Source organism: Ammospiza nelsoni, chromosome 2 (genome assembly GCF_027579445.1).
Source record: "Ammospiza nelsoni isolate bAmmNel1 chromosome 2, bAmmNel1.pri, whole genome shotgun sequence".
NCBI lineage: Eukaryota > Metazoa > Chordata > Aves > Passeriformes > Passerellidae > Ammospiza > Ammospiza nelsoni.
Window position 1 is genome coordinate 115775222 of NC_080634.1, and position 14484 is coordinate 115789705.

Here is a 14484-nt window from a genome sequence, read left to right on the forward strand (position 1 = left end):
AACAAAATGTAAACAATGATTATCTGCTGCTGTGGAATGCAACAGGTGCATCTGGGATTGGCCCATGTTGGATGTTTCTAATTAATGGCCAATCACAGCCAGCTGGCTCAGACTGTCCAAGACAGAAGCTTTGTTATCATTCCTTATTTTTCTATTCTTAGCTGGCCTTCTGATGAAATCCTTTCTTCTATTCTTTTAGTATAGCTTTAATATAATATATATCATAAAATAATAAATCAGCCTTCTGAAACATGGAGTCAGATCCTCATCTCTTCCCTCATCCTTGGACCCTTGTGAACACGGTCACATTTACCCTGTAGTTTGCTTTTCATGGGTGCAAATCAAAATACCTGTTCAGTATATAGAATACACACATTTAGCTGAATCTGGCCCAGAATAATCACACTGGATTACACCAGGAGGCACTGGCTGGTTTTAGCCTTACAGTAAAATCTCATCTGCCTTCTGAGCCAATCAAAGACTATTTGCCTCCACATAAATCAGCCCTTATCTTAGCCAGACAGGCCCTGCAGATGCTCATGTCATATCAAACTCTTCAGCTTCTGCTCTCAACACTCTAATCCAGTGATGTTGAGCTGAACCTAAGTGAATTATGACCCTTTTGCCCCAGGTGATGCTGACTCTTCACTTTTATGGCACTACAAGAACCGAACAGAAATTACAGCTTTGAGAGCAGCCTGAGCCCTAATGATGGGGTGATATCCTTGCTTACAGGCCCTGAGCTGGCACAAAATGAATAAGGATTCTTCATCCACAGGGTAGTCATCCTCTTTGTAAATGTCCATCAGGACACAGCAGAACAGGACATAAATCCCAAGAGATCTTGAGCCTGTGATAAACCAACCCCATGACCATCCTGCTTTCTGCCATTGCTTTAAAAAAGAAAAAAACAGAAAAAACTTCAGAATTTTTTCACTCCTGAAGAAATCACAGGTAACTCAGGATGACACCCTCACTTTTGCTTGTTTGTCCCTGCAGGCACAGAGACATATGGATCCATGCAACTCTTTAGTCCCTGAGTTTTCCACATGGTTGCTCAGACACAGGAGCCTCAACCCCCCACCCACGTGGCACCAGGGCTAATCCAAACCCAAAGGCAGTGGAAACGCCCCAGAAAGCTCAGGGCAGGGCCAGGGCCTCATTCAGCAGGATCTGAGGAGTTTCCTGTTTTACCACGAGGTAAATCCAGGAGCCTGGGATCAGAGCCTGCTCAGCATCCTGAAGGGATTAGAGCTTTCCATAGGGATGAGCTGCCAGAGGTCCTGTGCTGAGGGCCAAGATTAGGAACAGCAGGGTTGGTGGAGCCCAAGTGATCCACAGAGCTCCCAAGCAGGAGGAGGGCAGGCATTAAAACAAGCCAGTGACTTTTGGGGTGTTTTGGCATGAGGCAGGGACTCCCACATTTGTGTCTACAGGCACACAGACGATGCTTGGGTTGGCAGAGCCTGTTTTCCTGCTGGGATGGGCCCAGTGGGAAGGCAGGTGGGAGATGGTGGGTGCTGGTATCAGGGTTATTTAGCCCTCCTCACCATCACTGTCTGGCCAAACTCACCATCAGCTCCACCCACGGGGCCTTCCCAGCTCCCTGTTCAGGCCACACTGACTCCACTTTGCCCAGTGCTACCAAACCTCCAGCATCTGCTGCCTCCTCATCACCCCTTGGCAAACTGCAGCCCTCTGTTGCATATCAAAGGAGGAGGATCCAGCAGGATTAAGGCTCAGAACAATGCATGGGAGATCTCAGCCTGCTTCTGAATCATTCAGGGCTGGGAGGCTGGATTAGAGATGGTGCCACTGGAAGCCAACAGCTCCTGCTTTTTTTTTTTCTTTTCTTTTCTTTTTTTGGGCTGGGATGCTACTCCATGGCATGGTAGTTTTTAAATACAGGTTTGGCACTTTATCCCAAAAGTCTAGGCCAAATGATAAATCCTGGAGATTTGCATAAACACTGGTGTCAGTCTGGATGGCTTCTGTGTAACTGTGGGGCATGTGTGGATCTCCTGGGTATACAATAGCAGGAGCAAATAACTTAATAGGTCTGTTGTGAGTAAAGCCTGCATCAAAGGCTGGAGTTGAAGCCCTGATTAAGAAAACCAAGGGATGAAAAGCTAAGCTGATTTACACATTTTGCAACACCTCCCAAAGTAGAATGAGGGCTGCTGGTAATAGCAGCAAGCGTCTCCTGGTTTGTCTTGGGGCACAAAATGTTCTCTAGACAAACACAGGCAAGCCTAGAACCGGGCTTAATATTAGGGAAGGAGACAACTGAAGACCTCTTTATTGTTGTTTTCACTTTGGCTTAGAGCGCTGCAGTGGCTGCTGTCCTGGCAGGAGATTATCAACACGCTCAGCACTCGCTGCCTGGCTGGTGCCTTGGCTTGGTCAGGGTGCTGCAGTCAGCACTCAGACATTGACACCTTTTTGCCCAGGCCCAGGAGGTCCACAGGGATCAGTTCAGGTTAACACCAGAGCCGCCTGCCCTCACCAGCACCACATTTGCTCCTCAGTCCTGGCATGAGAAACCATCTCAGAATCAGCCCCATTGCTCTTGTGGCACCACCCAAACCCAGGATTTGTGGCCCTTGCTCTTGCTGCCTTGCTATCCTGGGCTATTCTGCAGCACAGGTGTGTCCTGACACCCACCAGACAAGATGTATCCAGGGAATTTATCCAAATCATCAGGGGAATTGTTTGGGAACTACAAATTCCAGAGAACACATCCAGCTATCCCCCCACTCCCCCAATAGCAGATGTTGGCTTGGCCAACTCATCTGAATTTTTCCATTCCCAATTAATTCACTTCAAAATTTAAAAGTTTTTTTAGAGTTTCTAACTGAAGTTTTATCTTCTTTTCAAGGTCATTGTTATCTTTTAGAGTTGGAGAACCTCTGTTGACTCTGAATGTAATTGCTTTTCTACTTCCAGCTGGCATTACTGAAAGGGCTATTGAACACGAAGCAATATGAACTGGGGTTTATAAAATTTATATTTTATTACAATAATCTTTCACATGAGAGGTACCTCTTCCTCTTTTATGTACCCCTGTCCACCTTCATGTGCAAATGTATTGCTCATGAATTTTAATAGATATTGGAAACGCACACTGGAGTGGGAACAGTCTTTTTTCACTGGCTACAAACACAATATGACAAGCACTAACATTTTTTTCCACCCTGCTCATTTTTTTTTGATCCTGCCTTCTTATTTAATAATAAACCAGGCTGTGAACACATTGACTCATCTGTTGTTTTCTCAAAATAGTGAGAAGTTTTATTTATTTTTTTAATCAGCAACTACCAGAGAAAGGAATGCCTCATAAAGATAAAGGCATTTAATTAGTTTGTTTGCTGTTAAGAAAAATATGTAGGTGGATGTGGGCGAAATGCCAAGCCAAAGTGGTCTGGCTTTGCTGACAGTTCAGCAAAAGAAAAAGATTAGACGTCATGGAAAAAATTACTCCCAGAACAGGAAAAGCTGGACATGGCACATATTTCTCTTCATGCTCCAGCTTTGTAACAGTAAAAGGAACCTCTAGCAGCAGCTAACAGAACATATTTAGTGTGCAAGAGGGCTGCAAGACAACAAAGCTGGCTGATTCACAGGGCTTTGGTAATTACATGACATTTCTCGCAAATCTCTTGCTCTTCACCAGTATTATTGTTAATACTATTATAGCAAGAGCTACATTCCTTGTCTCCCCAGACTGCATAAAGGCCAACATGTCAGGACTGTGAACCTTTGGCTCCACTGTGCACGTTCCAGAGCAGACCCAGACATCAGGATACTTCCATTTATACCCCAGAGCACAGTACAAAGCAGAATAACCTTTTGGAACCAGGTTAGCAAACAAACAGCACTGTATCAATCGCCCTCATCTTGATTTCAATGCTGCTCACATTCCTGTGGACACAAAACACTCGAGGTACAACGTGCTGGAATCCCAAAACACAAACAAATCTAGAGAGCCCATAATGTGGCACAAGTCTGCTTAGAGTTTGGCCATTCTTGCTGAAGGCCAAATTTGCCACTGGACACCCTCTGTACCCTGTGCACAGTTGGGTCCTTCTAGTCTGCCAAGGAATTGCTCCCCACACTTGAGTTTGTGCCACATCTGAGGTGAGGTTGTGCCTGTCTGTACCAAACTCATCTCCAGGGCATTCCAGACAAAGCTTTCCAGCTGGCTGCTGCATCAGGAGAGTCTACCAGCATGTTTTGTGTACAGTCTCTTAATGCCAGTCATCCTTTACCCTTTAGACTTTTGTCCCAGATAACACCCAAACAGCTCCATACCTTTCCTGAAATCCACGATTCTTATCATGGTGACCCAGCTTTTTTTATGATCACTTAGCTCACTCCCACCTTTGGGATTGTTCAACCCATTTCTGTTAACCAGGAAGGATACCGAAATATCCAGTCTATTATTAGCTCCCATTCCTGAGATGAGCTGTCTCTCCCATGCTGGAGGAACCTGGCCACACAACTCCTTCTCCTGTTGACCTTCTTCTCTTGACCTTTGGGAGAGTGAGATGTCTGTTTACCACATGGTCCCATCCTTAGACAGTCATGACAGGGATTTTTATTTGTTTTTAAATCACCATGCATCCCTTTCCATGCTGTAGGGATCTGTTACAGACCCTCACATTGTCACTATAGGACATGAAAGAACACACACACCACTGCTCTCAAGGTGAAGAAGAAAAGGCAAGTTTATTTTCTGACTCCAACATTTATAGTTTTCCAAAAGTGACAGTGGATTGGAGGGTGACAGTGCCACCTCTCCAATGACACTGGACAAACCAACAGTCCATCAAATTTCTCCTCCTCTATAAAAGAATGCAAAACAATGAGTTACTTATAGCAAGTGTGTGAGAAAGTTCGCTACAAGAATGTCAACATCAGAAGGCCTAGAAAATCTTAAAAAATCAGGGTGACACATCATGGTACCTTGGTTTTTCCCTTTTATCATTGAAGGGTTTGTGTGCCTGACTTGTAAGGAATTTTGTCACAGCCACCCAAGTCGAGGTGAGTGTAAAGGGCACATTTTTACACATGTCCAGGAGAAATTGAACCCAGTTTGAAGAGCAAGTCTGACACTTCCAGCAGCTGCTAGGGATGTTACAGGGACCCACTGGGCACAAGAGCATGGATATATGAACAGATAACAGGAATTTATATCAAGTCAAACACCATGAATGACAAGCACATTGAACCAGCAGCTGAATGATCTGCTCCCCAACCAGCAGACAGAGACCTGGCTGTCACCCTCTCTTGTCCCACAGGATCTTGCCTTGCATACATTTATCCCATTACAACTTCCCCTTCCCTGTGCCCCAGCAAGAATTCCAGCCTGCACCCTTGCACAACCCTGATTTCTCAGGGACTCAGGATGGGAACCCTACCTGACAGCATTTGCTCAGCACTTCTGCCTGCTGAGGCAGTAACACTGAGGGCAGTGCCCACACCAGAGGCCAAAAGGGTGGGACTGTGCCTGGGAAGCCACAGCTGGGGCAGCAGGGGCAGATTTGTCCCTCAGCACAGCACCAGCAAATCTTCCACGCTCGCAGGCAGGGTTTGCACCTGGTTATTTCAGCCTGCACTGCCATTGCATCAGGACTGGTGTCAGACACCTTAAACCTCAGCTGGTTACTTTTGCTTTCAGGCATGGCAAGAATAGAGGTGGGGGGGAAAGAACAAGATGAGTTCTGAATTTTCTCCTCCAGGAGAAATCGTAAATGAAATCCTGTGTTAATAAATTTGCTTTACCCAATCTGGCTCCCTAGAATGAGGCTAAAGGCAACAAGTTCTGCCTCGCTACATCCACGTGGCTTGGCCAGCTGCTGACACAACGAGAATTTTGCAACACCTTGCCTGTACACACAACCAGTGTGGGCCTCCCTCCTCTCCTGCCATTACCCTCCCCAAAATCATGAGTTTCTCCCTCTCCTGCAACCACAAGTGCTGCTTTCCACCAGGGAATATCCCTGTGCACAGACAGCTCTCTTTGCTGAGCTGTGTCCTTGCTTGGTTGAATTTGAAAACTGACTCTTGAGCACAGAGGTGTGAAACCTCCACCCTGATGGCAAATTCCCCCGCATGGTGCCCTGCAAAGTCCCATCCCTGTTCCTCATCCTCTCCACTGATCTTTGTCCAGTCTCTATTTCCACTCTTTGGTCCCAAAGGATGCTCCTGGACTCCCATTTCTCAGAATCATAGAATGACTTGAGTTGGAAAGGACCTAAAAGATAATTTTGTTCCAACTACCAGCCTGGGCAGGGACACCTTTCACTGTCCCAAGTTGCTCCAAGCCCCATCCAACCTGGCCTTGGACAATTCCAGGGATGGGGAGTCCACGACCTCTATGGTCAACCTATTCCAGGGCCTCACAGGGAAGAATTTCTGCCTAATATCAAACCAAAATTTGCCCTCCTTCAGCTAAAAGCCAGTCCCCTTTGTGCTGTCACTACATGCCCTTGTGAAAAGTCCTCCTCCAGCTCTCTCATAACCCTTTTAGGCACTGGAAGGTGCTCCAAGGTCTCCCTGGAGCTACAGTGGAGATTTTTGCTCCCAACAAAGGACAGGAATGATGCATCTGACTCCATCTTATCAGAAGGCTAATTAGTTACTTTAATATGCTATATTATTCTATATTATATTACACTACATTACATTACAATTAAACTGAATCTGCCAAGCACTCAACTGCACAGAATCTCGTGGCTGTCACTCGACAGTCCTGACTCACACACACATACTGGGCCCTGATAGGCCAAGGAAACAAAACACCATCACTTTGGGTAAACAATCTTCACATTGCATTCTACTTTTGCACAAACACAGGCACAACAAATGATAAGAATTGTTTTTCTTTTCACTGAGGTTCAGAGAATGTGAATCACAGAAATATTCTTGGGAAGAATTGTGCCTTGCTTTTCTCTGTGAAATGTGGCTACATGGAGCTTTCTCTTCTCCAGGCTGAACAGCCCCAGTTCTCAGCCTGGCTCCACAGCAAAGCTGCTCCAGCCCTGTGATCACCTTTGTGGCCTCCTCTGGGCTCCTTCCCACAGCTCATCCTGTGCTGGGACCCCAGAAGACTGCAGGACCCCACACAGGAGTGTGCCCTGTGGGGCTGTGTGTCTTGGTTCAGAGCAGATTTGGGAGAGAATCCCCAGAGGGGCTCCTCGAGGAAAGCAGATTCAATCGGCTCCTCCCCCCAAACAGTCTGGGAGAAAACACCTCCTTGGAGAAAAGTGGAAAAAACACTGTTTATTAAACAATAAAACCTAAACAATATTAAACAATAAAACCCCTTGCTGCTTCAAAAGAGATGACAAACTGAGAAAGTCCCTCCATGGGCTGTAGCTGAGCTCACTCAGTCTCTGATCAGTGCTGGAAATGTCACAGGCCAGGCCCGGCCCGGTGGGCCTCAGGTGCAGCTGCTGGTGCTCTGCTGGGTGTTCAGGCCAGAGCCGGTTTGAACAGCTCCAAAGAAAAGGGAAAAAACCACAGTCCAGGGACCTTCTTTGCCTCAGCTAGCTAAACTAGCTAAAAGCAAAAGAGAGCTCTGTCCTGCTGTCTGTCCATCCGCAGACAGCACAGTCAGGAGCAGGAATGTGGAGGAGTGAGTTCAGTGTCTGAAAACAAACTGCTGCTTCTTCTCTCCCCCCTTCACTCTCTGGAACACATCTTAAAGGTGCAAAACTTACTATTCACCATAGACAGAATGAGACAATTGGGGATAAAAGCATCATATAATCAACCCAGGACACTGTGCCATCTCTGGGGGCTTCAGGCTCAGCAGGATGAGGGGTCCTGGTGCTGTGGGGCAGGAATGGGCACAGATCCCACTGGATGCAGCTGTGTTCTCATCCCAGGTCTGGGGGATAAGGAATTACATGCTGGTGTGTGCCACAGGCTGAGACATCAGTGCTTGGGAGCCCTGGGTGGCCCCAGGTGAGGAAAAGATTCCTCACCCCACTTCACTTGAGGAAAAGGCTCCCCACCCCACTTCAGCTGAACAAAAGCCTTTCCCCATCACTTTTCTTTCTGTGCTTTCCATACCCAGACCAGCTTAATCTTCACTGCACCCACAGAGAGCATTTAGCCTTGTTATTAAGCCTTTGGAGGCTGCAGCAGACACACACCACATTAGGTGAAAAATACAGGAGTTAATGTAATTGGTTTTGAACAGGGCACAGTCTCCAGCATCAATTAAACACTTAAAGGAAAAGGGATGCATGGGAGGTAATGGTAGGAGTATCAAAATGGCACCAGGCAAAAGAACATGTATTTCTGGTTAAGGGGGAAAAAGGCATCAAGAGAGGAAGCCTGAAAGAGTCCTCACCATATGAAACATCTCCAAAATAATTCATGAAACTTTTCTTGTGAAAGTTAATATGGCATATAGAGTAACATTCCTTATTTTTATCCATTTAGCATGTTTTGGTTCACATGGCAAATCATATATTTATCTTGAGAAACCTTAGATAGACAAATTGGCTGATCAGATGTTCAAGGGAACAGAATGAATGGAAAAGAATCAAAAAGTGGGAGGAAGCATAAAGAGAACATGTTTCTTTTTGCTAGCACACAGTAGGATACATTAAAAGTGCCAATTAGAAGTGGAACAGAAAGAAGAACTTGGACTTCATGAAATGAATATAAATTCTGAGAAAATTACAGGTTTTGCCCTTAAAATAACCATCCCAAACCCACTGTAGAAATGTAACCCCAGCTCCTCACATCATCCTCTGCTCTCTTCTCCCCAGAGATGATTTGGAGGTGAATGGGGAATTTTCTGGCCACAGGAGGTGTGGGAATTGTTTTAAAGGTATGAGGAGGCTCCACAGAAATTGCAATACTTAGGGAAAGAGAAATGAGAGAGGTGAGAAGACTGGAAAATACATCCCTCAAGAGAGAAACCTGGCCAAGTAACAACAAAAAGGTGCTGGGGAATGGGAAGCTGAGTTAAGCTGTGAGCAATGATGACCATTTCCAATTCCTGACGTTTCCAGTCATGAGTTCAGGCTCAGTTTTCACTCCAGTGTCTGTCTCCCCAGCTGGAAACTGAGTGAGTAAAAATCCAGCACATTTCCTGTACAGTTTACTCAGGAGCAGCATTGGTTACTTATCACCACGGCTTTTATTTAGACACCAAGTTACAAGCTTGTCATGTGAGTGGGTCAAAGGCACTACTAGAAACACAAGTATTGATCCCCAGCTAGCTCCTCCTTAAAACTGTGCAGATAAATATTGACATCTAGAAAAAGAAACTGAAAAGAAGCTGAATCTGGGACATTTTTCATTCCTTAAATTGTGCACAGTTGTTTTCATCCCTTATGCCACTTTCTCACTGTCATTGAAAAATATTTCTTTTTTCTTTTCAGCTCATCTTTTGCCTCAAAGGCCATCTTGCCTTCTCCTGCCTGTTCACATGCATCCACTGACTGGCAGATGATAAAATCCTCCTTCCCACCTCTGCTCCCTGACAGGGCAGGACCACCAGGCTCCCCTGCACATCAACAGCCTGAGTTTGGAGGAGGAAAAAGAAAAGAAAGCAAGACTTATTACAAGACTCAACATAATGGCACTTGGAGAAGATTATTTATTTCCAAGTTGTGCAGAATGAGGCCAGTGTGGGCACCAAGCTCTCTGAAGAAGGGTCAGTTTGAGGGAATTGATTTCACAGAGAATAATGGAGGAGGGAGAAGGGTAAGAGGGTAAGGGACATCCTGAAACATGAATGAACCACATCAGAGTCCCCACTACCACAGCAGGACAAGAAAAGCTTTAATTCTGACAAAGAGAGCTGAGTTTCCCCTCCATTTGGGGCTCCAGTGGGGAGCCCTGGTGTCTCCGTGTGCACTCACAGCCACAGGAGCACGCAGGCTCCTCACCAAGGGCAGCTTATCAGCCAGGCAGCCAAGAGAAAATGATAAGGCCAATATAATTACACCTGCTTGTCTCATGGCTGGGTAAATACTGTGGGACTCATGCTCAGCTGTGCTGAGTCCCAGAAAATCCATCTGAAGCCACCCTGCAGCTCCCACTTGGAACACGGGGCACTCGTGTGCTGCATGAAGGTGATCACAACATCTGGGGGAAGAGTTTTCTATTGAAACAACAAAAAAAGGAATTTTAAAAAGGAATAGGAAAGGAAGTTTTAAAAAGGAAAAATGAATTTTAAAAAGGAATAGGAAAGAAAATTTTTATAAGGAAAAAAAAGGAATTTTTAAAGGAATTTTAATTTTAAAGAATTAAATGTATTTTAGAATTGGTTTGATGTAAGTGTTAACAAGAAAGCAAGGGACCAAATAATTTTTCATATTAACAAAATTAATGAGAAAATTGTTTTGATAAGGGGATTTTTTTAAACTATGATCTTGCTATTAAAATCTGTACGAAAGTAGAGTGTAAGACACTTGTACTATAAAAATGAAATGTTTCTGAAAAAGTTTCATGAGGAGTAATTGAGTTTTGTTTTGCAAGAAATGCAGGCTTTTTTATTCCCACACATCATTTAAGTGTCAACACTGAACTTCAGAACAGAAATGCTAATTTCTTAGCAGCCTCACCACTAAAAACATGCTTCCCCTAATTAGAGTTTTGTGGTAAGTCTGTAATAAAGACAGGAACAAGATAAAGAAACTTTTTCTCAAAGAGAGAGGGGAAAATTCTGTAATCCATACATGCTTAGAAAAGAATTAAACGACTACATCTTTCCACAATGGTATGTTCCTTAGACTGGAGGGGAAAAAAAAATCAAAAAACCACATAGAGGAGTCATCCAGCACATACCAAACCCAAGTAGCTCCTCACTTTCCCACAGAGAAAATTGGCCATTGGGCATTTTCATTTCTGCATCACCAAGTTATTACATCCCAACCACTCACAGGATAAACTTCAGTTAATTAGATCACAGTCTCCCAGGTTTTAATCCTTGGATATAATTTAACTTTGCACCAAAAGATCCTTGACACTGACAGCTTAATTTGGTGTCACTGATCTCTGCACTGCCACTTTAATCAGACAGGCTGCAGTGTCAGGGAGCCCCTGAATTACACCTGTGGTGTAATCAGGGATGTGTAATAGTGAGTTTTATATTAATAAAGGCTGATATCACCATGATGCACTCCTGAGGCAGATAGCAGATGCTGAAATGAGTGCAGTAATAAGGAACCCCACCCTTTCCATATATACCTGTTAATAGCTGGTTTCCCTTAATAAGACTCTCCCAAAGGACAGGCCTTTTCCTTCCCAGCAGCCACACTTAATACCCACAGCAGCAGAAAGGGAGACATTTCCTCCCAGAGCATTGCTCTTGCACAATGCCAAAAGCTACATCTCCATCTTTTCTAGTGGAAGGTTCCCTGCCCATGACAAGGGGCTGGAAGGAGTTGATCTTTTTCCCTTCCAAGACAAACCATTCTGTGATTTTTAAGTACCCATTGTTCTGGTAAAACACTAAAAAGTCTTGCTTAGGTACATGTTGAAATACGTTCATGAGTAGAAATCCTGGATTTGTACTATTGACTCCTGAGAAAGAAAACTGACTGGGTAAGAGCTTTGGGAAAAAAGGACATATCTTCTGGCAAATTCTGGGCTGTGCTGGTTCAAACCTACTCCATTTTATGGTTCATCAAGCCAGGGGCATATAAAGTGAAATATAAAAAGAAAATCACTACTGAGCACAATAAATTGAAGTCAAAGTGGGAACTGTGCTGTCTGTGGATGAGTCCTGCCAAGTGGCCCAGAAGTCCACCTTGCAGCCTCCTTTTTTTCTGTAAATCCAATCCTTCTTCTTTTTCCTTTGCTGTGGCCACAGAGCAGGACATTTTCTCTCAAGCCCTCCCTAGAACTTCCTTTCCTCCTTGCTGTGCTAGCTTGCATTTGGGCTAATTGGGGACACATCATCAGCCAGAAGAACACAGCTGTGTGTCATATCTCTGCCTGTCTCTGAGATAAAGCTGGGTGGGGCCCAGGGAGGAAAGGAGAGCAGAGGGGAGCTGGCCAGGGACAGGTGTGAAGGACCCAGGAGGGGAACCCACAGCTCAGGAGAGGGGCAGCTGCAGCTCCTTGCCCAGGACAGGGAATGGGGAGCAGTGGGAGATGATGAGAGCCCCTGGTTTTTAAGTTACAAATGCAATCCAGTGACTGGGGAGCAGTGGGCGATGGTGAGAACCCTGGTTTTTAATGCAATCCATTCCTGCAGAGACATGGCAAAGGAGGGGGAAAAGGAGGCAGGGAACTGAAAATCCCTGAAATAGAAGGCTGGGGACACAGTGTGACACAGTTTAATGTCTAGCAGTGCTGTTACACTGATATTAAGGACTACCCAGCCACCAGAGTCCTAGCCCTCAAAAAAAGCACAGCCACCCTCTCCTGCCCTGTGGGGATCAAAAACTTTGGTCCAGATCCTGAAAGCTGACCAAGCCTTGGACCTCCAGGGTAAAGACAGGCCCTGGAGGTGGGCTTTGAGGAGTAACATAAATTCAGGGAGAGGTGTGAAGGGTTTGACACAGCCAGAATTTTGCCCAAAAATACCACAACTCCACCATCACAGATCTCGAGAGAACACAGGAGGAATCCCCAGCACATACAAACCCCAAAAATGTACAAATGGAGTAAAACATACACCTGCCTCAGAACACTGTGAGGCTCAGGGGATACAGCAGGGGCCCAGGCACCAGCAATCCTCCCTGCAGTGGGGAAGAGAGTAGTACAGGTTTTGGGGAAGAGTGGATGTGAAAAATACATGTATTTTATGATTAGCTTTTCACAAATATTAAAATGAATATTATATGTGTTGTGTTAGAAAGTAATGCTGTATTAATTCTCTTAAGTACTGTGTTAAATATGGTTTGAGGTTATAGCATAATGTTAAAATAGAAACTATGCTATGTAGGATACTTTTTTAAAAGAGCACTTGCAGCAAGATAGCAGCAACAGGACACCTGAATCTTTCAGAGAAAGAGAATTTATTGCTCCATTATCAGAAGAAATTAACTTCTTCCTGCCTCGAAGGTACTGTCAGAATTCAGAGGAAGAAGCTGACACTGACCAGACACAATCCTGTGTTTGAATGGAGTTTATGCATCATGTATGAGGTGTATGAATATGCAACAGGCTGTTGTTTTTAAGGGTTAATCCTCTGTTAATGTGTGTCCTTTTTTGGGCTTATGCTGCCCAGATAAAGGTACCCGGACATCCCTAACTCTTTGTCTTTATTGTCTCATATTGTCCTAATCCAAATTGTCCAAATTATTATTACTCTAACTGTATTACTCTTTTTATAACCATTTTATTACTATTAAACTTTTAAAATTTTAAAAACAAGTGATTGGCGTTTTTCACAGTGGATGAAGGGCACGGCACGGTATGGAAAGGCAGGGGAGGGGGATCAATTGGCTGTGATCCTAATTGCCTAATTGAATAGAATTGCCTAGTCCCTGTGGCAATTTTGGTATGCACAGGGATGGAGGAGCCCAGGAGGTTGTGTTTCCTCTCCCAGGGGATGGGGTGATGTCCAGGGTGATGCCAAGCGTTGCCTTGAGTCAGCAAAGCCCTGAGCTCAGGACGCACCTGGCCGGGAGCAGAGAGCGCCTGGAGCTCCTCACAGGGACAGCAAGGTGGCAACTGGGGGCAAGCACAGCAGGGACAGATCCTGGGCTGATTACTCTGACCTTACTCAGTGGGAATTTTTGCCTGAACAACAACTGAGTAATCACTTTGCCTGTTGGCACACACATGACACACCATTGCGTTTTATATGGGAGTTGTCTCGATTTCTAATTAGTTTGTGCTTGTCCTGGTTGTATTTTGACAAAACAGCACTAGACAAGTCTATTTTCTTCTCCCCCCTCCTGTGTTTAATAACACCTGGGAAGCATCTGGGGGGTCCAGCTCCCTGCTGCAGCCAGAGCACAGCTTGGAGGTGCACAAGGACAGACTCACTGCAGGCTGTGGGTGTGCTCCAGGGATGGTGGCAGGGAAATCCAGCTCTGCTGCTGGGCCTCAGGATGGACAGGGGCTTTTCCACCATGTTCATGGCTGGGTTTTATCCACCATCTCCTGTCCCATAAGGTGCTGTGACTGTGACTGCAAAGATGTGCCCTTGTGCTGTGTTTGCTGAAGGCTGTGGGGCAGCTGGGGTTCATGGGGCAAGGAAAGCCCTCCAACACCCTCTGCCCCCTGATTTCAGCTCTGATTCACCACCTAGGGCACAGGTCATGAAGCAGTTCTCTGCCCAGCACTGCCCATTTGTGGTTTAATGCTTCTCCACAATCAGAGTGTTTGGGAAGAACTCCCAAAGCAGCAGCAGCACCTCCGATCCAGCTCTGCTCCAAAATCCCCAGGCTGCCTGACCTCCTCCCCACCACACACCCTGACCTGTGATGACTCTTCTCCCCAGCCCAATTTCCTGGCCAAAGTGCTCCAGCACACACTTAACTTGTTATATAACACCCT